Below are 24976 nucleotides of genomic sequence, written 5' to 3' on the forward strand. Positions count from 1 at the left end.
ATATGTACGGGAGGGCCCCGCCACTGGCAAAGGAGGGCTTGCCATGGCGTTTAAGAGCCACGCCCACCCCTAAGAAATGAAGCAAATTTACACAGTTGAAACAAAAAAACAAACTTTAAACAAAGCGGTGTGGGATTAGAGGAGGATAGGAGTAGGATGGTAAAGGAAAAGGGGAGGATAGGTGACTGACTGGACTGGATGAAGGGAGAGAAAGGCTAGTTTCGAACTGCTAGTTGGAGCACCTTTATAACAATTAGTCCAAAACTATTTGTCTTCCAGTTGAGGGAGGCTTCTTCGCCCGGGACAGCTAGAGCCGCCCAGTACTCTCCTCTTCTGATTTTCACAAAAAGTCTTCACCCGGGCAACTCCAACTGTCCTGAGTAGGCAGTCAGGGTGTGGAGGGAGCTCCCTGTGTGTAAGCAGCAATACAAATACAAGGGCGGCACAGTGGTTAGCACCGCAGCCTCACAGCTCCAGCGACCCGGGTACTGGGTACTGCCTGTGTGGAGTTTGCAAGTTCTCCCTGTGTCTGCGTGGGTTTCCTCTGGGTGCTCCAGTTTCCCCCCACATGCCAAAGACTTGCAGGTTGATAGGTAAATTGGCCATTATAAATTGCCCCTAGTATAGGTAGGTGGTAGGGAAATATAGGGACAGGTGGGGATGTGGTAGGAATATGGGATTAGTGCAGGATTAGTATAAATGGGTGGTTGATGGTCGGCACAGACTCGGTGGGCCGAAGGGCCTGTTTCAGTGCTGTATCTCTAAATAAAAAATAAATAAATAAATAAGGGCCCCTACTGGATTTGGCAGCCCCACCCCTGAGTCTTTCGGCCTCTTCTCCCTCCCCCAAACAGCTCAAACTTAGAGTCTTTCACTGCTTTGACACCCACCTCTCCAAAATAATTGCAGCTTTACTTGATGCTTTCTCTTGTCTCTCCACTTTGCAGTCACCTCTCTCCACTCTGCAGTTGCAGCTGCTCCCCCTGATTGCAGGCAGGATGTGTCCACAAAGTACCCAGCCAATCCAGTGCTGTGCCTGCCCTGGGAGTGTTTGATGGGACAGTGTCAAGGAAGCTTTATTCTATATCTAAGCTATGCTGTACATGTCCTGGGAGTGTTTACAGGGACAGTGTAGAGGGAGCTTTACTCTGTATCCCAGCCAGAATCAGCACCTTCAGGAGAGCAACATAAGAACATATATAGGAGCAGAAGTAGGCTACACACCCCTTCAAATCGTGCTCTGCCACTCATGGCGGATCTTCAACCGCAACACCACCCTCCCTCACTATCCCCATATTCAAGAATCTATCAGTCTTTGTGTTGACTATGCTCAATAGCTGCACCCTTTGTGGTGGAGAATTTTAATCCTTTCGTTGAAACCAATTTTCATCATATCAGCTCAGCAGTCTTCTCACAATCTTAACAAATGCTGACCTTGGCAGCAATGCCCACATCCCACAAAAGAATAAAATCAAGAAAAATCCTAAATGGCTGAACTCTTATTCTGAGTCTGTGACCTCTAGTTCTAGACTCACCAGCCAGGGGAAACATCTTCCCTGCATCTAGTCTGTCATGCCGCTTAAGAATTGTATATGTTTCAATGAGATCACCTGAAATTCATCAAACTGGAAGGAATAGAAGCCTCTTCTACTCAATCTTTTCTCATAGGACAATCATAGAATCAGACTAGAACGTCTTTGTTGCACTCCCTGCCAAAAAAGTATATCCAAAGCTGTTATTGATCACTTATGGGACTCAACGATCACAGAGGATCCATGCATTTGGATTTCTGTAAGAGTTATTTAATAATATCATAATCCGATCACAGAATATTACTTAAATGCACTAATTGAGGCTACCAATGGCGGCGTATCTTACCCAGCATCCCCCTTGTCTGTGAATATGTCCTATGCACTCTACAGCAGCCGAGTGTGCTGTGCAGAGGGCCTCGATCTGGAGCATGCGCAGTGTCGGTGATCAGAGCTGTGAATACTGGAGATGCTTTGAAGCGGGTGAGAATCGGCGGGGCACAGGGGAGGAATGGAACTACCGAGTGGGTGGGAGGCTTCAGAAACACCTGATGTTGGCCACAAGTCCCAAATAAGAAGCTCCAGGTCCCGCATTTGCAACGAGTGGGGCGACAGCAGCGGGACTTTTCCCGGTGGCAAAAAAAAAGCACTGACCGACTCAGGGGGCTGGGAGGAGATTGTGGGCGCAGGGGAAAAACTGGAGCCGTGGGTGAGCTGGGAAGCTCATAAACACCTAGGGTAGGCTTGAAGCCAAGAATAAGAGACAACAGCACAGCACAAGAACGGCCATTCGGCCCTCCAAGCCTGCCGAAACTAAAACCTTCTGCACTTCTGGGGTCCGTATCCCTCTATTCCCATCCTATTCATGTATTTGTCAAGATGCCTCTTAAACGTCGCCATCGTACCTGCTTCCACCACCTCCTCCGGCAGCAATTTCCAGGCACTGACCACCCTCTGTATAAAAAAACTTGCTCCGCACATCCCCTCTAAACTTTGCCCCTCGCACCTTAAACCGATGTCCCCTAGTAACTGACTCTTCCACCCTGGGAAAAAGCTATGCACTCTGTCCATGCCACTCATAACTTTGTAAACCTCTATCATGTCGCCCCTCCACCTCCGTCGTTCCAGTGAAAACAATCCGAGTATGTCCAACCTCTCCTCATAGCTAATACCCTCCAGACCAGGCAACATCCTGGTAAACCTCTTCTGTACCCTCTCCAAAGCCTCCACATCCTTCTGGTAGGGTGGCAACCAGAATTGCACGCAATATTCCAAGTGTGACCTAACTAAAGTTCTGTACAGCTGCAGCATGACTTACCAATTTCTATTCTCTATGCCCCGACCGATGAAGGCAAGCATGCCGTATGCCTTCTTGACTACCTTATCCACCTGCGTTGCCACTTTCAGTGACCTGTGGACCTGTACGCCCAGATCTCTGTGCCTCTCAATACTCCTTAAGGGTTCTGACATTTACTGTATACTTCCCACCTGTATTAGACATTCCAAAATGCATTACCTCACAGTTGTCCAGATTAAACTCCATCTGCCATTTCTCCGCCCAAGTCTCCAACCGATCGATATCCTGCTGTATCCTCTGACAATCCTCATCATTATCCGCAACTCCACCAACCTTTGTGTCATCCGCAAACTTACTCATCAGACCAGCTACATTTTCCTCCACATCATTTATAAATACTACAAACAGCAAAGGTCCCAGCACTGATCCCTGCGGAACACCACTAGTCACCGCCCTCCATTCATAAAAGCACCCATCCACTGCTACCCTCTGTCTTCGTTGACCGAGCGAGTTCTGTATCCATCTTGCCAGCTGACCTCTGATCCCATGTGACTTAACCTTTTGCACCAATCTGCCATGAGGGACCTTGTCAAAGGCTTTACTGAACTACATGTTGACAACATCCACTGCTCTTCCTTCATCAATCATCTTCGTCACTTCTTCAAAAAACTCGATCAAGTTAGTGAGACACGACCTCCCCTTCACAAAACCATGCTGCCTCTCGCTAATAAGTTCATTTGTTTCCAAATGGGAATAAATCCTGTCCCGAAGAATCCTCTCCAATGATTTCCCTACCACTGACGTAAGGCTCACCGGCCTATAATTTCCTGGATTATCCTTGCTACCCTTCTTAAACAATGGAACAACATTGGCTGTCCTCCGGGACCTCACCTGTATCCAATGAAGATACAAAGAATTCTGTCAAGGCCGCAGCAATTTCCTCCCTTGCCTCCCTCAGTATTCTGGGGTAGATCCCATCAGGCCCTGGGGACTTATCTACCTTAATGTTTTTCAAGACGCCCAACACCTCCTCCTTTTTGATATCGACATGACCCAGACTATCTACACTCCCTTCCCTAGACTCATCATCCACCAAGTCCTTTGGTGAATACTGATGCAAAGTACTCATTTAGTACCACGCCATTTCCTCTGGCTCCACGCATAGATTCCCTCCTCTGTCCTTGAGTGGGCCAACTCTTTCCCTGGCTACCCTCTTGCTCTTTATATACGTATAAAAAGCCTTGGGATTCTCCTTAATCCTGTTTGCCAATGACTTTTCATGATCCCTTTTAGCCCTCCTGACTCCTTGCTTAAGTTCCTTCTACTTTCTTTATATTCCTCAAGGGCTTCGTCTGTTCCCAGCCTTCCAGCCCTTACGAATGCTTCCTTTTTCTTTTTGACTAGGCTCACAATATCCCTCGTTATCCAAGATTCCCGAAACTTGCCAAACCTATCCTTCTTCCTCATACGAACATGCCGGTCCTGGATTCTAATCAACTGACGTTTGAAAGACTCCCACATGTCAGATGTTGATTTACCCTCAAACAGCCGCCCCCAATCTAAATTCTTCAGTTCCTGCCTAATATTGTTATAATTAGCCTTCCCCCAATTTAGCACCTTCACCCGAGGACTACTCTTATCCTTATCCACAAGCACCTTAAAACTTACGGAATTATGGTCACTGTTCCCGAAATGCGCACCTACTGAAACTTCGACCACCTGGCTGGGCTCATTCCCCAATACTAGGTCCCCATGCCTAGTTGGACTATCTACATATTGTTTCAAGAATCCCTCCTGGATGCTCCTTACAAATTCTGCCCCATCCAAGCCCCTCGCACTCAGTGAGTCCCAGTCAATATAGGGGAAGTTAAAATCACCCACCACTACAACTCTGTTGCTTTTACGTCTTTCCAAAATCTGTCTACATATCTGTTCCTCTATCTCCCGCTGGCTGTTGGGAGGCCTGTACTAAACCCCCAACATTGTGACTGCACCCTTCCTTTTCCTGAGCTCTACCCATATTGCCTCACTGCATGAGCCCGCCGAGGGGTCCTCCCACAGTACAGATGGGTGGATAAACAGAGGATCTTCTCCTGGACCTGCTCTTGGACCTGGTTAAAACAGCAATGTGTAGGTCCAAGATGGGTGGGGACTATGTTGGGAGTGGGGGTGTCACTCTGGCTGCTGGCCTCTCTTCCATGGTCTTGTCTGTGCCGAGATATCCCTGGATAGGGAACATGCTTGATACCTTTCATGACCGATGGGCCCTCAGGGTACAGGGTGTCTCGTGGACACTAGCAACAGCATTCTGATTTAGATTGGAAGGTTTCCTTTGCTTTAGTTTGGAATTTATTGCTTATTTTGGCTTGTCTTAGTTTGATTGGACAACACATTAGGGGGAACAAGAGAGGAAAGAATATTCCATAAAAACTACAACTGTCTGTTCTGAATTTCTTTCCTGGACTGACAGTGATGACTTTTGTAAACTCCTTTCACGGGGAGGATTTTAGAATTAGAATTAGAACATTACAGCGCAGTACAGGCCCTTCGGCCCTCGATGTTGCGCCGACCTGTGAAACCATCTGACCTACACTATTCCATTTTCATCCATATGTCTATCCAATGACCACTTAAATGCCCTTAAAGTTGGCGAATCTACTACTGCTGCAGGCAGGGCGTTCCACGCCCTTACTACTCTCTGAGTAAAGAAACTACCTCTCACATCTGTCCTATATCTATCACCCCTCAACTTGAAGCTATGTCCCCTCGTGTTTGCCATCACCATCCGAGGAAAAAGATGCTCACTATCCACCCTATCTAACCCTCTGATTATCTTATATGTCTCTATTAAGTCACCTCTCCTCCTCCTTCTCGCCAACGAAAACAACCTCAAGTCCCTCAGCCTTTCCTCGTAAGACCTTCCCTCCATACCAGGCAACATCCTAGTAAATCTCCTCTGCACCTGTTCCAAAGCTTCCACATCCTTCCTATAATACGGTGACCAGAACTGCACGCAATACTCCAGGTGCGGTCTCAACAGAGTTTTGTACAGCTGCAGCATGACCTCGTGGCTCCGAAACTCGATCCCCCTACTAATAAAAGCTAACACACCATATGCCTTCTTAACAGTCCTATTAACCTGGGTAGCAACCTTCAGGGATTTATGCACCTGGACACCAAGATCTCTCTGTTCATCTACACTACCAAGAATCTTCCCATTAGCCCAGTACTCTGCATTCCTGTTACTCCTTCCAAAGTGAATCACCTCGCACTTTTCCGCATTAAACTCCATTTGCCATCTCTCAGCCCAGCTCTGCAGCCTATCTATGTCCCTCTGTACCCTACAACATCCTTCGGCACTACCACAACTCCACCGACCTTAGTGTCATCTGCAAATTTACTAACCCACCCTTCTACACCCTCTTCCAGGTCATTTATAAAAATGACAAACAGCAGTGGCCCCAAAACAGATCCTTGCGGTACACCACTAGTAACTAAACTCCAGGATGAACATTTGCCATCAACCACCACCCTCTGTCTTCTTTCAGCTAGCCAATTTCTGATCCAAAGCTCTAAATCACCTTCAACCCCATACTTCCATATTTTCTGCAATAGCCTACCGTGGGGAACCTTATCAAACGCCTTACTGAAATCCATATACACCACATCCACTGCTTTACCCTCATCCACCTGTTTGGTCACCTTCTCGAAAAACTCAATAAGGTTTGTGAGGCACGACCTACCCGTCACAAAACCGTGCTGACTATCGCTAATGAACTTATTCTTTTCAAGATGATTATAAATCCTGTCTCTTATAACCTTTTCCAACATTTTACCCACAACCGAAGTAAGGCTCACAGGTCTATAATTACCAGGGCTGTCTGTACTCCCCTTCTTGAACAAGGGGACAACATTTGCTATCCTCCAGTCTTCCGGCACTATTCCTGTCGACAATGATGACATAAAGATCAAGGACAAAGGCTCTGCAATCTCCTCCCTAGCTTCCCAGAGAATCCTAGGGTAAATCCCATCTGGCCCAGGGGACTTATCTATTTTCACACTTTCCAAAATTGCTAACACCTCCTCCTTGTGAACCTCAATCGCGTCTAGCCTAGTAGCCTGAATCTCAGTATTCTCCTCAACAACATTTTCTTTCTCTACTGTAAATACTGACGCAAAATATTCATTTAACACTTCCCCTATCTCCTCTGATTCCACACACAACTTCCCACTACTATCCTTGATTGGCCCTAATCTAACTCTAGTCATTCGTTTATTCCTGATATACTTATAGAAAGCCTTAGGGTTTTCCCTGATCCTATCCGCCAATGACTTCTCGTGTCCTCTCCTTGCTCTTCTTAGCTCTCCCTTTAGATCCTTCCTGGCTAGCTTGTAGCTCTCAAGTGCCCTAACTGAGCCTTCACGTCTCATCCTAACATAAGCCTTCTTCTTCCTCTTGACAAGCGCTTCAACTTCTTTAGTAAACCACGGCTCCCTCGCTCGACAACTTCCTCCCTGCCTCACAGGTACATACTTATCAAGGACACGCAGTAGCTGCTCCTTGAATTAGCTCCACATTTCGATTGTTCCCATCCCCTGCAGTTTCCTTCCCCATCCTACACATCCTAAATCTTGCCTAATCGCATCATAATTTCCTTTCCCCCAGCTATAATTTTTGCCCTGCGGTATATACCTGTCCCTGCCCATCACTAAGGTAAACCATTTTCAGACGGGAAACTCAAAACAAACATCATGTGAAGATCTGACAGAATTACTCGATTCATCGGGACCTGAATATCATCGGCCTTTGAATGTGGAAGGAGAAATGTTTGTCTGTCTGTCTATGGGAAAACATTTCAAATATCGGTGTGACTGGAAAAGCATCGAGACACACACACACACCCGAGTGAGAGTGTTCCAGTGCACTGACTGAGGAAAGAGCTTTAACCATTTACACAGATTGAAAAAACATCACACCATTCACAACCGGGAGAAACCGTACATGTGTTCTGTGTGTGGACATGTGGACAAGACTTCAACTGATCATACAACCTCAAGATCATACAAGACACAAGAACACCCTCACCATGGAGAAATCATGAAAATGTGGAGACTGTGGGAAGGGCTTCAATTATCCATCCCAGCTGGAAATTCATCGACACTGCACATTGGCACGAGACTGTTCGCCTGAGTGTGGGAAAGAATTCACTCAGTCCTCAGACCTTCTGAAACACAAGCAAGTTCACACTGAGAGGCCGGTCACCTGCTTTGTGTGTGGGAAGGGACTCACTGAGTCATCTGATCTCCTGAGACACCAACTTGTTTACTCAGAGAGATATTTTCTATATTCTGAATGTGAGATGAGCTTTCAAAATAAAAATGATCTGCTGATACACACCCAACTCACTCTCACTGGGAAGAGGCCGTACATCAGTTCTGAGTATGGGAAGGGATTCACTCGGTCATCAATCCTGCTGATAACACCAGCGATTTCACACTGGGGAGAAGTTGTTCACTTGCTCTGTGTGTGGGAAGGGATTCACTCAGTCATCGCACCTTCTGTCACACCAACTTGTTCACTCTGATAACTTACCTTGTAAATGTTCTGACTGCGAGAAGAGCTTTAAAAGCAGAAGATACCTGATGCAACATCAATGCAATCACACTGGTGAGAGGCCATTCACCTGTTCAGTATGGGGGAAAGGATTGAAGGATCCATCGAACCTGCTGAGACACCAGCGAGTTCACACTGGTGAGAGGCCATTCACCTGCTGTGTGGGAAGGGATTCACTCAAATATCAACTTGTTTACACTGATAACAAACCTTTTGAATAAATGTTCTGAATGTGAAAAGAGCTTTAAAAGTAAAAGTGATCGGCCGATACACCAAAACAATAACTGGGGAGAGGCTGTACACCTGCTCAGAGTGTGGGAAGGGATTCACTTAGTTATTCAACTTGCTGAAAAACCAGTGAACTCACAAGTGACTGCAGAGTTGGATTCTGCTGTGATTGCTGCAGTTAATCACATCCAGGACTCAACCATGTTCATTCTGAAAGTTGGCATTTGTTACTGCTGATGTTATCACCCTATGACTGGGCTGGAGTTTAAAAATTCTGTCTAAATGTCAAATAAATCAGTTTTGTTTCCAACACACAGTGTGTCGAGTATGTGTTTTCTCCAGGATAAGAGAAAACTATAATTGAAATCCTGTTATCGACTGTTCCACTTGTGGGCCTTTTCTGCTTTGTTAAAGAAAGACTTGTATTTTTGTAACACCTTTCTTAACATCAGGATATCCCAATGAAGTGTAGTCGGTGTTAGAATGGAATAAATGCAGCAGCTAATTTGTATACAGCAAGCTCTCGCAGACAGCAGTATGATAAGTCCCAGATAACCCAGGGTAGTTATGTAGATTAGGTGATTAAATATTGGCCAAGACTCTGGGGAGAACTCCCCTACTCTTCAGAATAACATCAATGGGCCTTCTACACCCATCAGTTGAAAGTATCATCGCAAAGTTGGGACCTCTGACAGTGCAGCACCCCCTCAGTACTGCATTGGAATATCAGCCTAGATTTTGTGCTCATGTCTCTGGAAACCCACAACCTACTGACTCAGAGATGAGAATGTAAGCATTGAGCCATGACTAACACCTCCTCATTAGTCTAGATTCTTTCCGTCCTCAAACTTTTGGTTATTCCCAAGGACATCGCCCAGCTTCCCCATCCTTTTCAGAGTGCCAGAAAGCATTGCTTTCCAGGGAAGGTATCGGTAACACACTCGTGTATCTGTTCTGGGAGTGAATGATGGGACAGCATAGAGGGAACTTTACTCTGTATCTAACCCGAGCTGTACCTGCCCTGGGAGTGTTTGACAGGATAGTATAGAGGGATCTTACTCTGTATTTAACCCACTTTTTCTTTCCCTTTTTTTTAACCGTTTTTTTCTTCTTGAAAGTGGCCTTCATGCCCCAGGCCCCTTCTATTTATTTTTGTCGAGGGGGCCTTTATTTCTCAGCTCCCCACCCGCCCCCCACTTTAGATACATTTTATAAAAATAACTTTATTAACATCAAATAAATAAAACAAAAACTCAAATTAAAATTCAATTCTGTACACGATGATGTACTCCAGCCCTGCGGTGCCCTCCGGTCGTGGAAGGCCTCAAGCGAACCAGCAGACACTGCATGCTCCTTCTCCAGGGACACCCAGCATGAGCGTCACCTTGAAAGAGGGGCAGGAAATCAGGGCGGACAGATCCCCTGATGGCCCACTGTCTGGACTTGTGAATTGTCACCTTGGCCAGGCCCAGGAGCAGATGGACAAGGAGATCCTCCTCCCAGCCCACCCCCCTCCACACCAGGTGCCCAAAGATCAGGAGTGTGGGGCTGAAGTGCAGCCAAATCATGAGCAGCAGCCCCCTTAAATACTCAGAGGGGCTGCAACCTCGCACATTCCCTATAAACATGGAAAACGGACTCGTTCAGGCCAAAGAAATTACAGGCGGCCTCGGAGTCCATGAACCTACTTAAAAGTCTATTGCACAGGACTGCCCTGTGCAGCACTCTCCACCACAAGCACCCAATGTAAAGAGGGAGGACTCCCGCATAGAGACCTCCGCCGGGGTTTCTCCTCGCTGCTAGATGCAACATGGACAGCCACGGCATGTCCAGGTGGCAGATAAGAGCAAGGAAGTGAAGAGTATGTAGGAGCAGCCCATACAGAAAACCCCTCCACACCGGTTGGAAGGACACGGAGGACATTTCTGAGAGGCAGCTCAGGTTGTGTGGGACCGGCACCTGAGGAGGGTTTTGGGGGCTGGGTCTGATGAGCAGTTGCAGCCGAGCGGGGGTCAGCTCGGCTGGGAGCACTCCACACTCCCAAGTCCCCTCATCAACCACAGTGAGGGGCATCCCAGGGGTTTTGGCTACTTCTCCACCCGCCAGTCCATCCCCCCAGACAGCTGATGCGCTCTCCTCCGTTGTCCTGGATGGACCGGCCTGGGACCATGTATGACTGGTCGGGTTGGATCATGTGGGCCAGCACGGAGCCCAGGCAGGTAGACATAGTCTGGGCAAAGATCTTATAATCCATGCTGAGGAGGGAGACCGGACACCAGTTCTTAAGCAGGCAGAGATCACCCCTCTTCGGCAGCAGGACAATGACTGCCCGGTATAAGGAGAGGGGCATCTCCCCGGTCGCCAGGCTTTCCCCCAGGACACGCATGTAATCGCCACCCATGATGTCCCAGAACACCCTGAGGAACTCCAAGGTTAGCCTGTCCAGCCCCGGGGATTTTCCCCTCAAGAGCTGATGGAGGGCGTCGTTCAGCTCCGCCAACCTGAGCAGAGCCTCCAATCCTTCGATGCCCTCTAGGCTGACCATCGACAGGTCCTCCCACAAAACTCTGCACGTGTCCTCACTGGATGGATCCAGAGACAACAACGTGCCATAATAGTTAGGGACCAAGAGACCCATTCCCTCCAGATCCATGACGGAGGATCCATTGTCAGTCAGTAGTTCAACAAGCTGCTTACGGATCCCACACCTTTTCTCCAGCAAGTAGAAGAAGGGTGAAGCCCGGTCCAAATCTTCCAGGATCTGGATCCACAATCTCACGTACGTGCCTCCAGACCTTAGGAGCTGCAGGTCCCTCAGCACGCCCTTCTTCTCTTTATACACCTGCCACAGGGCCGGGTCTGCGGCGGCCTGACCGAGATGGGACTCTAAGTCGAGCACCACCTTCTCCAGGCGTCCAATCTCGGCTTCCCACCTCTTGGTCGACCCCTTCACGTACTCCTGACAGATGTGAGTCTTGCCCAAATCCCACCATAGCCTGAAGGAGGGAAACCCCACCCCCCCGCTTCCATCTCCAGTCAGCGCAAAATTGACAGAACGAGTCCTGAAATCGCTCGACTTCCAGCAGCTGGTTTTTAAAGTGCCAGTACACGGACCCCGCCCACATGCTGAGTGGAGTGAACTCCGCCCGCACCAGGTGGTGGTCCGAGCATGGCACCGGCCACATGGAAGCCACCGAGATGCAGGAGACGTACGCCTGTGAAATATAGAGGCAGTCAATTTGGGACCCTTCTCTAGATCTCCATGTGAAGACACTCGAGTCGGGATGGAGATTCCGCCAGACGTTCACTAAGTCGAGGGAGCTGATAAGTTGCCTCAACCTCTCCACTGACTCTTGGCCACACTGGAGGCTGGAGCGATTCCTCTCCGAGGGTACAATTAAAATCCCCCCTGAGGATGATGCACTTGCCGCTATCCATAGAGTTCAAGAGAGCAGTCACTTCTTTAAAGAAATGCACTTGCAATGCGCCGGGCCTGGGCGCGTACATATTCACAAAGTCGAGCGGCATGCTACCCAGGCGAATGGTGACTTGGAGCATGAGGCCTGACGCAAGCTCCTTGATCCCCAAGATCTCTGGCTGAAATATCGGGGCCAACAAGATAGCCACCCCATTAGAAATAGGGGTGAGGTGACTCATGTAGACCCCACCCTGCCACTCCAGGAGCCAGGTGGCTTCGTCTCCCAGAACGGTGTGGGTTTCCTGCAAAAAGCTCACCACATATCTCCCTTCCCTGAATGCTGAGGGATTGTGAAATCTGCGGTGAGACCCCCTGCTGCTATTGATGTTGAGGCTGGCTATGGTTATCATCATGTCAAAAGTACTTAGAAACCCGTCACCAACACCTCACTGTGAGGAGGGAGCAGAAATGCACCTGGCCTTCCACTCCCCCAGCAACCCTTTGAGGAACGCATTGAAACAACGCCTCACCACCAATTCACTTCTGTGCCCTTGCCCACCCCCCACTTCCTGAGGGCAGCTCGGACAGACCGGATGACCAACCTCGAATTTGACCACCAGTCAAGGGCCAGCTGAACTTTGTTGCAGCAACCCCTGCAGACCGTAAGAAAGTCCTGGAGATCCACAGCTGGGATGAGAGGAGACTCAGGAGGAGGCATGAGGGAGTCCACTGCCTCATCAGTGATGAATTCAACATCGTCCTCTGTGCCCCACACCAGGTTTCCATCCTCCTCTGGGTCATCACTGCCAGCGGCCGGCACACACATCACACAGTGTGGGGCGGACGTCACAACCGCGCCATCTGGTCCAGCCTCTGTCATAATCCCAACGCCAGGATCAATGGTGGAGGAGTCTTCTCTGGGTTCATCTATTTGACTGTAGCCTATGGGTGCCAGCGGTTCAGGATCCCCCCTCCACCTCCATCCTCGGGCTGGTAAGCAGCACAGGTAGAAGGTAGTGCCCGACTCCAGAAATCCAGCCGGAGCCAGGACCGGAGGCGGAAAGAGGAGGCCATCTCCCGCCCTGCCAGTGCCCACAGGCACAGTAGGACACTTGAACCATCGACCAAAGGAGAGATTTCTCCCCTAGGGTCCACAGGCTCCCCCACCACAGCCGGGCCCTCTCCCCCCTCATCAGGAATTGCTAAATTAACAGGGGCTTTCTCCCCACTCCATCCTGAGGGGCAGAGTGTTCCCGCCAGGGCTCGAGGCCCTATTGCTGCTGGTGGTGGGGGGAGCCCAAGGACCCACATCAGGAGATGGGCCCCACAACTCATGGCCCTTTTCAGAGGAGGGGCGCCTCCTCCTCCTCTTATTCCAGGAGGGGCGCGGAGGCTCAGAGACCTCCTTCTCAGTCGAAGTCTCTGTTTCTACCTCTGCAACCCCCCTGCCCAGATCCCTTGGGCCCGAGCTCAGCTGCGGGGCAGGTGGACTCCCCTGGCTCAGGCCCAGGACTAAGCACAGGCTCAGGTTATTGTTTTGTGTCCGGGGGCATGCTTTTGGGTGTTTTAACTTGGGCTCTGCTTTCCTTCCACCCGGACGGATCTCCCTAACCCCCAGTGAAGGCTGTGAAAACCACAGCCCCCTGAACCGCCTGAGTGGTGGTTGTTGCAGATGTAGGGGTATAGGGGGAGGTGCAGCGGCGCCATCCTGGGCCAAGGTGGAGCTGGCAGCCCAGAGGTTGGGGCAGTTCTGACAGACATGTCCTGCCCCTTTACAGGCATGGCACTGAGCCCCGTCCAAGGTCCAGAAAACACGGTCGGCCGCCCCCTGGAACTCTACATTTAATTGGCCCTCTGTGACCTCTTCCTGCACCAGCTGCATAAAGAGGTGGTGGCAGAAGGAGTGGGCATGCCGGAGGATGTCCTTCTGAAGATAGAGAGGGATTGGGGTGAGCCCTGTCTTCACCTCCCCCAGACGGTGCAGATGGGGCAGGAGGAGCTCACCAGGAGTGAAGGGAGGGACATTGGACAAGGTGACCCGCTGCGCAGTGGATTCCAGGGGGTCCACTGGCAGAAAGGTCCCACCCACGGTGAGCCCCTTGCTCAGGGTCAGGGACACCGCCCGCTCGGTCTTCAGGAAAAACGTAGTCTTCCTGTACATTTTAGAGGCAGTAACAATGGCCAATGGGCCCCTATTGTCATGTTCGGGTGGGCTTGGCTCTTGACCCCATGCTTAGGTGTTATTAGTTCAAAAGGTGATGGGGCAACAGGAGCAGCTGCAGCAGCCGCAGTAGCATGTGTGCAAGAAGGCCCCGCCACCAGTGATGAAGGACTTGCCATGAGGTCGAAAAGCCACACTCAACACTTACAAACAAAGCAAATTGACAAGGTTTTTGAAAAACCTTAAACAAAATGGTGTGGGAGTGGGAATAGAGGCAGATAGGGGTAGGAAGGTAAAGGAAAGGGGATGCCAGGTGGCTGAGTGGAGGAAGGAAGAGAAAGGCTGCAAGGGATGGTCACTTCAACTGGTCGTTGGAGCACCTTAATACAGTTAGTCCAAAAGTTCCAGTTGTCTTCCAGTTGGGGGAGGCTTTTTCACCTAGGGTGGCTAGAGACGCCCGGTACTTTCCTCTTTCGATGTTTCACAAAGACTTTCTTCACCCAGGCAACTCCAGCTTTTTCGAGCAGGCAGTTGGGGTGGGGAGAGAGCTCCCTGTGTGCGAGATGGAAATTAGCTTAGAGACAAGTACAGGGGCTCCCTAAAGGTTTTGGCAGCCCCACCCTGGGTCTTCCGGCCCCTTCTCTCTCCCCTAAACAGTGCAAACAAGAGTCTTTCAGGTGCTCTAACACCCACCTCTACAAAAGGAATTGCAGCCCTCCTGCCTCCTCACAATGGATTCACTTGTCCAGTTGCATGGCTCTCTCCAGTCTCCACAGAATCCTCTCTCCACTCTCCTGTCCAGTTGCTGTTGCACCAGCCTGCAACAGATGCACTTGCTCGCTCTGATTGAAGACAGGAAATGTTCCAAATGCACCAACCTATCAGAGCTGCACCTGCCCTGGGATACACTGTATCTCACCAGGTTTTTAATCTTTTTTAGCGTAGAGGGAGCTTTACTCTGTATCTAACCTGTTCCGCACCTGCCCTGGGAGTGTTTGATGGGAACACTGTAGAGGAATGTTTATTCTGTATCTAACCCCGTTTTTTTGATGGGGACAGTGTAGAGAGAGCTTTACTCTGTATCTGACCCTGTTTTTTTGATGGGGACAGTGTCGAGAGAGCTTTACTCTGTATCTGACCCTGTTTTTTTTTCTAACCTTTCTTTTGTTTTTTTTTTGAAGGGGGCCTTTATACCCCAGGGCCCTTTTATATTTTTGTTGAGGGGGCCTTTATTCCCCAGACCCCCCTTTATATACATTTTAAAATAACTTTATTAAAAACAGATAAACAAAACAAAAACTCAGATTAAAACAGCATTGTCCACATTGATGATGCACTCCAGCCCCTGCGGTGCCCACCAGTCGCGGGAGGCCTCAATCGTACCGGCGGACACCGCATGCTCCTTCCCCAGGGACACCCGGGCGCGAACGTAACCGCAGAAGAGGGGCAGGCAATCAGGGTGGACGGACCCCCCAACGGCCTGCAGCCTGGACCTGTGAATTACCACCTTGGCCAGGCCGAGGTGCAGACCGACGAGGAGATCCTCCTCCCGGCCCACGTCCCTCTGCACCGGGTGCCCAAAGATCAGGAGCGTGGGCTGAAGTGCAACCAGAACTTGAGGAGCAATCCCTTCAAATACTCAAAGAAGGGCTGCAACCTTGCACACTCTGTATATACATGGAACACGGACTCGTCCAGGACACAGAAATTACAAGCAGCATGGGAGTCTGTGAACCTGCTTAAAAGCCTATTGCATGGGACTGCCCCTTGCAGCACCCTCCACCCCAGGTCGCCGCTGTAAAGGGGGAGGACTCCCACGTAGAGAGACCTCCATCGGGGCTTCCCCTCGCCGCCAGATGGCAACACGGACCGCCAGGGCGTGTCTAGGTGAAAGACAAGGGCGAGGAAGTGGAGAGTGTACAGGAGCGGCCCGTACAGGAAACCCCTCCGCGCCATTTGGAATGGCATGGAGGGCATTGCTGAGAACCGTTCAGGTTGTGCGGGACCGGCTCCCGAGGAGGGTTTCGGGGCCTGGGTCCAATGAGCAGTTCCGGCCGAGCGGGGGTCAGCTCATCAGCTCAGCTGGGAGTGCTGTGCACTGCCCAGCCCCCTCGTCACCCACAGTGAGGTGCGTCCCGGGGGCTTCGGCTATACCTCCGCCTGTCGGTCTGTCCCCGGAGCCGGCTGCCCGGACAGCCAAAGCGTTCTCTTCCGCCAGCGGGGGAGTATCCTGATTGGAGGCGACCATGTTCCAGACTCGGAATAGATCCCAGTAAAAGACAGGCAACTCCCTCAGAAAGGTACGGCTAATGGTCTCCGCCGGGAACTGCGTGTCGTCTTGAAGGCAGTGCCCCTAGCGGAAAAATACGTCGCCAGCGCACACCATCTGGGAGGACGCTCGATGTGCAGGTAACTCTGCAGGGTCCGAAGGTGGAGAGTTGAAGCCTGTGTGTGGATGCACACCAGCGACTGGCTGCCCTCCTCGATCAGGAGACTCAGGACCGCAGCAGAGACCCAGTATTTCCTCTTGCCCCAGAAGAAACTGGTGAGCTTCTTCTGGGGCTTGGTGGCAAATGCAGGGGGCAGGGCCAAAGTGACCAATCGGTACCACAGCATCGAGGCCACCAGTTGGTTTATGACCAGAGCTCGGCCCCTGTTGGAAAGCACTCGGAGCAGTCCTATCCAGCGTCCTAGCTGCGTGGTGACTTTGCCTCCAACTCCTGCCAGTTTGCTGGCCAGGCTTCCTCAGCGGGGCTAAGGTGGACTCCCAGATAGAGGAGGTGCGTGGTGCTCCACACAAAAGGTGTTAACTCCTCCGGTAGGGAGTCCATCTGCCACTGACCTACCAGGAGACCGGAACATTTCTCCCAATTGATCCTTGCGGAGGATGCGGCAGAAAAGGTCTGCTGGCAGTCGCACATCCTCCGCAAGTCAAGGGATCTGTGACCGCGAGGAGCACGTCATTGGCGTAAGCCGAGAGGATGACCCACATGCCCGGCCCGTGCAGAGCCAACCATGCCAACCTCCTGAGAAGCAGGCACAGGAACGGCTCCACGCAGATGGTATACAATTGGCCGGACATGGGGCATCCCTGACGCACTTCTCCCCCAAAGCAAAGGGACGCCGTCAAGGACCCATTAACTTTGACCAGGCACTTTGCAGCAGCATATAAAAGTCGGACCCAGACCACAAAATGCGGTTCGAGTCCGAATGCGTGCACAGTCCTGAAAAGGTATTCATGATCCACCCTGTCGAACGCCTTCTCCTGATCGAGGGAGAGAAAGGCGACTGACAGACCAGTCTCTGGGAAACATGGATATGTTCCCGGACCAGGTGGACGTTGCCCTGGATGGACCGGACCAGGACTGTGTAGGACTGGTCGGGGTGGATCATGTGGGCCAGCACGGAGCCCAGGTGGGTAGACATAGCCCGGGCAAAGATCTTACAATCCATGCTGAGGAGGGAGACTGGACACCAGTTTTTAAGCAGGCGGAGATCGCCCCTCTTCGGCAGCAGGACAATGACTGCCCTGCACCACGAGAGGGGCATCTTCCCAGTCAGCAGGCTTTCCCCCAGGACCCATGCATAATCATCCCCCAGGACGCTCCAGAATGCCCTGAGGAACTCCACAGTCAGCCCATCCAGCCCCGGGGATATGCCCCTCGAGAGCTGGTGGAGGGCACTGGTCAGCTCCGCCAATGTGAGTGGTGCCTTCAATCCTTCGGCACCCTCCGGGCTGACCTTCAACAGATCCTCCCACAAAACTCTGCGCGCATCCTCGCTGGATGGATCCGGAGAGAAAAACGCACTGTAATAGTTACGGACAATGAGGCCCATTCCCTACAGATCTGTGATGGAGGATCTGTCGTTGGCCAGCAGCTTGATGAGCTGCTTACGGACCCCCTGCCATTTTTCCAGCGAGTAGAAGAAGGGTGAGGCGCAGTCCAAATCTTCCAGAATCCAGATCTGCGACTTCGCTTACGTGCCTCGGGACCCTATGAGCTGCAGGTCCCTCAGCACGCCCTTCTCAGGGCCGGGTCCATGACGTCATGACCGAGGCGGGACTCCAAGTCGAGCACCTCCCTCCTGAGGCGCCCGATCTCGGCTTCCCACCTCTTGGTCGACCCCTTCGCGTACCCCTGACAGAAGACATGGATGTGAGTCTTGCCCAAATCCTACCATAGCCTCAAGGAGGGGAAGTCCCCCGCTTCCCTTTTCAGTCGGCCCAGAATTGACGGAATGAGTCCTGGAATTGTTTGTCCTCCAGAAGCTGGTTGCTAAAGTGCTAGTACGCGGACCCCGTCCGCGTGTTGAGCGGAGTGAACTCTGCCCACACTAGATGGTGGTCCGAGCACGGCACTAGCCACACGGAGGCCACCGAGATGCGGGAGACGTATGCCTGCGAAATGTAGAGGCGGTCGATTCGGGTCCCTCCTCCTCCAGACCTCCATGTGAATGAACTAGAGTCGAGATGGAGATTCCACCAGACGCCCACCAAGTTGAGGAAGCTGATCAGTCCCCTCAACTTCTCCACCGATGCTTGGCCGTGCTGGGGACCGGAGCGATCCCCCACCTCAAGGAAACAATTAAAGTCCCCCTGAGCATGTTGCACTCGCCATTATCAACAGAGCTCAAGTGGAGCGGCACGCTACCCAGGCAAATGGCGAGGTGTAGCATGCGCCCCGGCCAGAGCTCCTTGACCCCTAAGATCTCCGACTGAAAAGTCGGGGCCAACAAGATAGTCACCCACTAGAAATAGGGGTGAGGTGACTCATGTAGACCCCACCCTGCCACTCCAGGAGCCAGGTGGCTTCATCTCCCGGAACGGTGTGGGTTTCCTGCAGAAAGCTCATCGCCTATCTGCCTTCCCTGAGGACTGAGAGATTGTGAAATCTACGGTGAGACCCGCTGCTGCCGTCGATCTTGAGGCTGGCTATGGTTATCATCATGTCAAAGACACTTAAAACCGGTCACCAATACCTCACTATGAGGAGAGAGTGGAAGTGCACCTGGCCTTCCACTCTTCCAGCAACCCATTGAGGAATGCATTAAATTGGCGCCTCTCAACCAGTTTCACGCCCGCGCCCTTCCCCATTTTCTTGAGGGAGGCACGGATGGACCGGATGATCAGCACCAGATTCGACCAACGGCCGAGGACCAGCTGAGCTTTATTGTGGCAACCCCTGCATCCGCGGTGGGGATGAGAGGAGGCTCAGTGGGAGGCACAAGGGACTCCACCGCCTCACTGGTGATGGAATTGAGATCGTCCTCCGTGCCCAACATTGAGTCCTCATCCTCCTCTGGGTCGTCACCGCCAGCGGCCGACAAACCCATCACACACTGTGGGGCGGACGTCCTGGCCGCTCCAGCTGGTCCTGCCTCCGTCATGATCCCATCCCCAGGATCGATGGTGGAGGAGTCCTCTCTGAGTTCTATTGTGACACTGGAGCCTCTGGGCGCCAGCGGGTCAGGACCCCCCTCCACCTCCGTCCCCAGACCAATAAGCGGTCCAGGGGAGATGGAAGTTCCTGACTCTGGAAATCCAGCCGGAGCTGAGACCGGAGGCGGAGAGATGAGGCCAGCTCCTGCCCCACCAGCGCCCATAGGCCCAGCAGACGGAGCACGATTTTCAACTATAACTGGGTCGGGTATGTCCTGGTTGAGAGTGGATTTTGGCTGGGAGGGCCGACCCTTTGGGACCTCGCCCTCCCCTCCATTCAGGACACCCGACCCATTGGCAGAAAGGGAGGCATCCCCAGGCTCCCCCACCACAAGCAGGGTTCCACTTGCTCCCCTAGGAGGGGCCACATGTACAGGGGTCTCCCCCACCCCTCCATCCTGAGGGGCGGGGAGCTCCGTCCCAGGCTTTACAGCCTTGATGGTAGTGGTGGCAGGGGGAACCTGGGAACCCAAACCAGGAGACAGCTCTCCTCCAGCAGATGGGCCCTGCACCACAGGGCGCTGAGTTACCTCCGTGGAAGGGTGCCTTCTCCTCTTCTTCCCACTAGGGTGCGGAGGCTCAGAGACCTCCATGTCATCGGGGGCCTCTGCTTCCGCACCTTCCTTTTGGCTGGTCACCCTGGGCCTGAGCGCAACCCTGGGGCAGGTGGATTCCCCGGGAGCGGGCCTTGGGCTGAGCTCAGGCTCGGGTTGTGCCATGGTGTCCAGGGGACGCGCTTCTCAGCGTTGATTTTTCCTACGCACCTTCCTTCCACTCGGATGTGCACCCACCTCCCCACCAGAGGCCATGAAAACCACAGCCTCCGGAACTGACTGAGGGGTGTCTTTTGGAGGTGTAGGGGGAGTGGGAGGAGGTGCAGCGGCGCCAGCCTGGGCCGCCGAAGTGGAGTTGGCAGCCGGGAGGTTGGGGCAGTTCTTACGAACATTCCCCACCCCCCTGCAGACATGGCACTGCGCCCTGTCCAAGGTCCAGAAGACACGGAAGGCCGTCCCATGGAACTCCACATTGAAATTGCCATCCGTGACCTCCTCCCACGCCAGCTGCATAAATAACTAGCGGCGGAAGGAGTACACATGCCGGAGGCTGTTCTCTCAAAGACCGAGTGGGACTGGGTGAGCCCTGTCTTTACTTCCCCAGATGGTGCTGGTGGGGAAGGAGGAGTTCACCAGGAATGAAGGGCGGGACATTTGACAGAATGACCCATTGCGCAGTGGCTTCCAGGGCGTCCAGTGGCAGAAAGGTCCTGCCCATGGTGAGTCCCTTGCTCAGGGCCAGGGACACCGCCTGCTCGGTCTTCAGGAATAACACAGTCTTCCTGTACATTTTAGAGGCAGCAACAATGGCTGAAGGGCCGACAACCTCTACTGACATATTGGAGTGGATGTAGCTCTTGACCCCATGCTTCAATGTTACCAGTGCAAACAGTGACGGGGCAACAGGTGCAGCTGTAGCAGCGTCAGCACCATACGTGCGAGAAGGCCCCGCCACCGGCAAAGAGGGGCTTGCCATGGGGCCAAAGAGCCACGTCCACCCCGAAGAAACAAAGCACACAACAGTTTTCTTTTAAACTTAAGCAATATGACTGGGGGGGGGGGGGGGGGGAATGGGAGCAGGGGAGGATAGGGCTGAAAAGGAAAAGGACAAGGAGAGAGGATAGGTGACCGAGTGTTGGAAGGGAGAGATGGGCTGCGAGTATGTTGCTGTATGATCGGTGGTTGGAACACCTTGCTGCAGAGTCCACAGTCCAGTCTGGGGAGGGTTCTTCACCCGGGTCGGCTAGAGCCGCCCGGTTCTCTCCTTTTCCTGCTGTTGTATAAAGATTGTCTTCAGCCAGGCAGCTCCAGCTGTCCCGAGCTACACAGTCGGGGTGGGCAGGGAGCCCCCTTTGTGCAGGATGGAAGATAAACACAAGGGCAAGTACAGGGTCTCTCTATAGAATTTGGAAACCCCACCCCTGGATCTTCCAGCGCCTCCTCCCTCCCCCAACAGTCCAAACAAAAAACAGTTCTCTGGTGCTCCCACACCCACCTCTCCAAAATTACTTGTAGGTCTTCTCTGTTTTTGTAAAATAGAAAAGTTGTAAATTGCAGCTCTTTGCTCTCCTCTCTCCAGTTCCAGCTCCCACAGCCTGCTCAGGTACAGCTGGTTTGCCTAACTGCACACAGAAAGTGCTCCCAACTCTCCAGCCAATCCCATGCTCTACCTGTCCTGGGAGTGTTTGATGGGGACAGTGTAGAGGGAGTTTTACTCTGTATCTAACCCCATTTTTTTTTTTGGTGGCCTTTATACCCCAGGCCCCTTTTATATATTTTATGTTGAGGGGTCCTTTATGCCTCAGGCCCCTTTTATATACATTTTTAAAATAACTTTATTAAAATTGAATAAATAAACAAAAACTAAAACAAACTAAAATGCCATTCTTGGCGTCGACGATGCACTCCAGTCCCTGCGGTGCCCATTGGTCACAGAAGGCCTCAAGCGTACCGGTGAACACCGCATTCTCCTTTTCCCGGCACACCTGGGCGCGAACGTAACCGCGGAAGAGGGCAGGCAATGAGGGAGGACGGACCCCCCGACAGCCCGTAACCTGGACCTGTGAATTGCCACCTTGGCCAGGCCCAGGAGCAGACCAACGAGGAGATCCTCCTCCCGGCTCACGCCTCTCCGCACCAAGTGCCCAAAGATCAGGAGCGTGGGGCTGAAGTACAGCCAAAACTTGAGGAGTAGTCCCTTTAAATATTCAAAGAAGGGCTGCAACCTCGCACACTCCATATATACATGGAACAAGGACTCGTCCAGGCCTCAGAAATTACTCAGGGTTCCGATGAAGGGTCACTGACCCGAAACGTTAACTCTGCTTCTCTTTCCACAGATGCTGCCAGACCTGCTGAGTGGTTCCAGCATTTCTTGTTTTTATCTCAGAAATTACAGGCGGCCTGGGAGTCCGTGAACCTGCTTAATAGCCTATTGCACGGGACTGCCCTGTGCAGCACCCTCCACCCCAGGTCCCCGATGTAAAGGGGGAGGACTCCCGCAGAGAGAGACCTCCACTGGAGTTTCTCCTCGCCACCAGATGGCAACAGGGAACGCCATGGCGTGTTGGGCGGCAGACGAAGGCGAGGAAGTGGAGAGTGTGCTCTGCGCTCCCGAGCCCCTCGTCACCTGAAGTGAGGGGCATCCCAGGGGACCGGATGATCAGCACCAGATTCGACCAATGGCCAAGGGCCAGCTGAACTTTATTACGGCAACCCCTGCATGCCACGAGGAAGTCCCGGAGTTTCGCAGTGGGGATGAGAGAAGACCCGGTGGGAGACACGAGGGACTCCACTGCCTCACTGGCGATGGAATCAAGGTCGTCCTGCATGCCCCACACCAAGTCGGCATCCTCCTCAGGGTTGTCACCGCCAGCGGCCGACTCACCCACCACACACTGGGGCGGACATCCCGGCCACGCAAGCTGGTCCCGCCTCCGTCATGATCCCTCCCCCAGGATTGATGGCGGAGGAGAATTCTCTGGGTTCTACTATGAAACTGGAGCCTGTGGGCGCACAGGCTCCCCCACCATGGGCGGGCCCCCCACCTCAGGAGTTGCCGAGATTACAGGGGCATCTCCCCCGCCACTTCCGTTCCGAGGGGCAGACGGTTGCCGGCCTGGGCCCGAGGCCCTCATGGTGCTGGTGACGGGGGGAGCCTGAGGACTCTGGCCAAGAGATGGGCCCTGCAACTCACTGCCCCCTTCAGAGGAGGGACGTCTCCTCCTCTTATTTCAGGAGGGGCGCATAGGAACATAGGAGCAGGAGTAGGCCATTCAGTCCATCGAGCCTGCTCTGCCATTCAATACAATCATAGCTGATCATCCACTTCAATGCCTTTTCCCCTCACTATCCCCATATCCCTTTATGTCATTGGTATTTAGAAATCTGTCAATCTCTACTTTATACATACTCAATGACTGAGCTTCCACCGTCTGGGGTAGAGAATCCCAAAGAATCACAACCCTCTGAGTAAAGAAATCTCTCCTCATCTTGGTCCTTTGTGGCTTCCCCCTTATTTTGAAATTGTGTCCCCTGGTTCCAGACTTCCCAACCAGGGGAAACAGCTGCATCTACCCTGTCCATCACTTTAAGTATTTTGCAGGTTTCAATGAGATAACCTCTCATTCTTCGAAACTCTAGAGAATACAGGCCTAGTTTCCCCAATCTCTCCTCATAGGACAGTCCTGCCATCCCAGGAACAAGTCTGGTGAATCTTTGTTGCACTTTCTCTATGGCAATAATATCTTTCCTAACGTAAGGGGACCAAAACTGCACACATTACTCCAAGTGCAGTCTAACCAATGTTCTATACAACTGAAGCAAGACTTCACAACTCCTGTACTCAAATCCTCTTGGGATAAAGGCTAAAATACCATTCGCCTTCCTAATTGCTTGCTGCACCTGCATCTTAGCTTTCAGTGACTTATTAACAAGGACACCCAGGTCCCTTTGTACATCTACATTTTCTAATCTCTCACCATTTAAGAAATACTCTGCACATCTGTTCCTCCTACCAAAGTGGATAACCTCACATTTTTCCACACTATATTCCATCTGCCATGTTCTTGCCCATTCACTTCGCCTGTCCAAATCCCCTTGAAGCCGCTTTGCATCTTCCTCACAACACACATTCCCACCTAGTTTTGTGTCATCTGCAAACTTGGAAATATTACATTTGGTCCCCACATCCAAATCAGTGATATATATTGTGAACAGCTGGGGCCCGAGTACTGATCCTTGTTGTACCCTACTAGTCACAGTCTGCCAATGCGAGAATGACCCGTTTATTCCTACAGTCTGTTTCTGCCTTAATCCAGGCCAGTATATTACCTCCTAATGCATGTGCTTTAATTTTGCCAAACAACCTCCTGTGGGGGACTTTATCAAAAGCCTTCTGAAAATCAGCCAATTAGCAGCCCCACGGCGAATTTCCAAATGAAAAGGCGCGCACAGATGGGAGGCAGATACATTTAAAAAGGCTTTCAGCCTCTGTGGCTCTGAGAGGCTTACCTGAAGCAAGGAGGAGGACGTTGAGAGGAGACACTGCACATCTGCGAGGGAAAAACAAGGGACAGAGGGTGAAAGGACTGTAGGAGGACTGAAAGTACCCACCAAGCCAACACTTTGAGAAAAACCAGAGCGCCACCAGAACCAAATTGCAGCAATGGAAGGGAGAAGTAGCCACATGGCCCCCACTGCTTTTCTGAGGAATCCTTACATGTCCTCCTCCAGG

Source organism: Heterodontus francisci, chromosome 7, assembly GCF_036365525.1.
Source record: "Heterodontus francisci isolate sHetFra1 chromosome 7, sHetFra1.hap1, whole genome shotgun sequence".
Taxonomy (NCBI): domain Eukaryota; kingdom Metazoa; phylum Chordata; class Chondrichthyes; order Heterodontiformes; family Heterodontidae; genus Heterodontus; species Heterodontus francisci.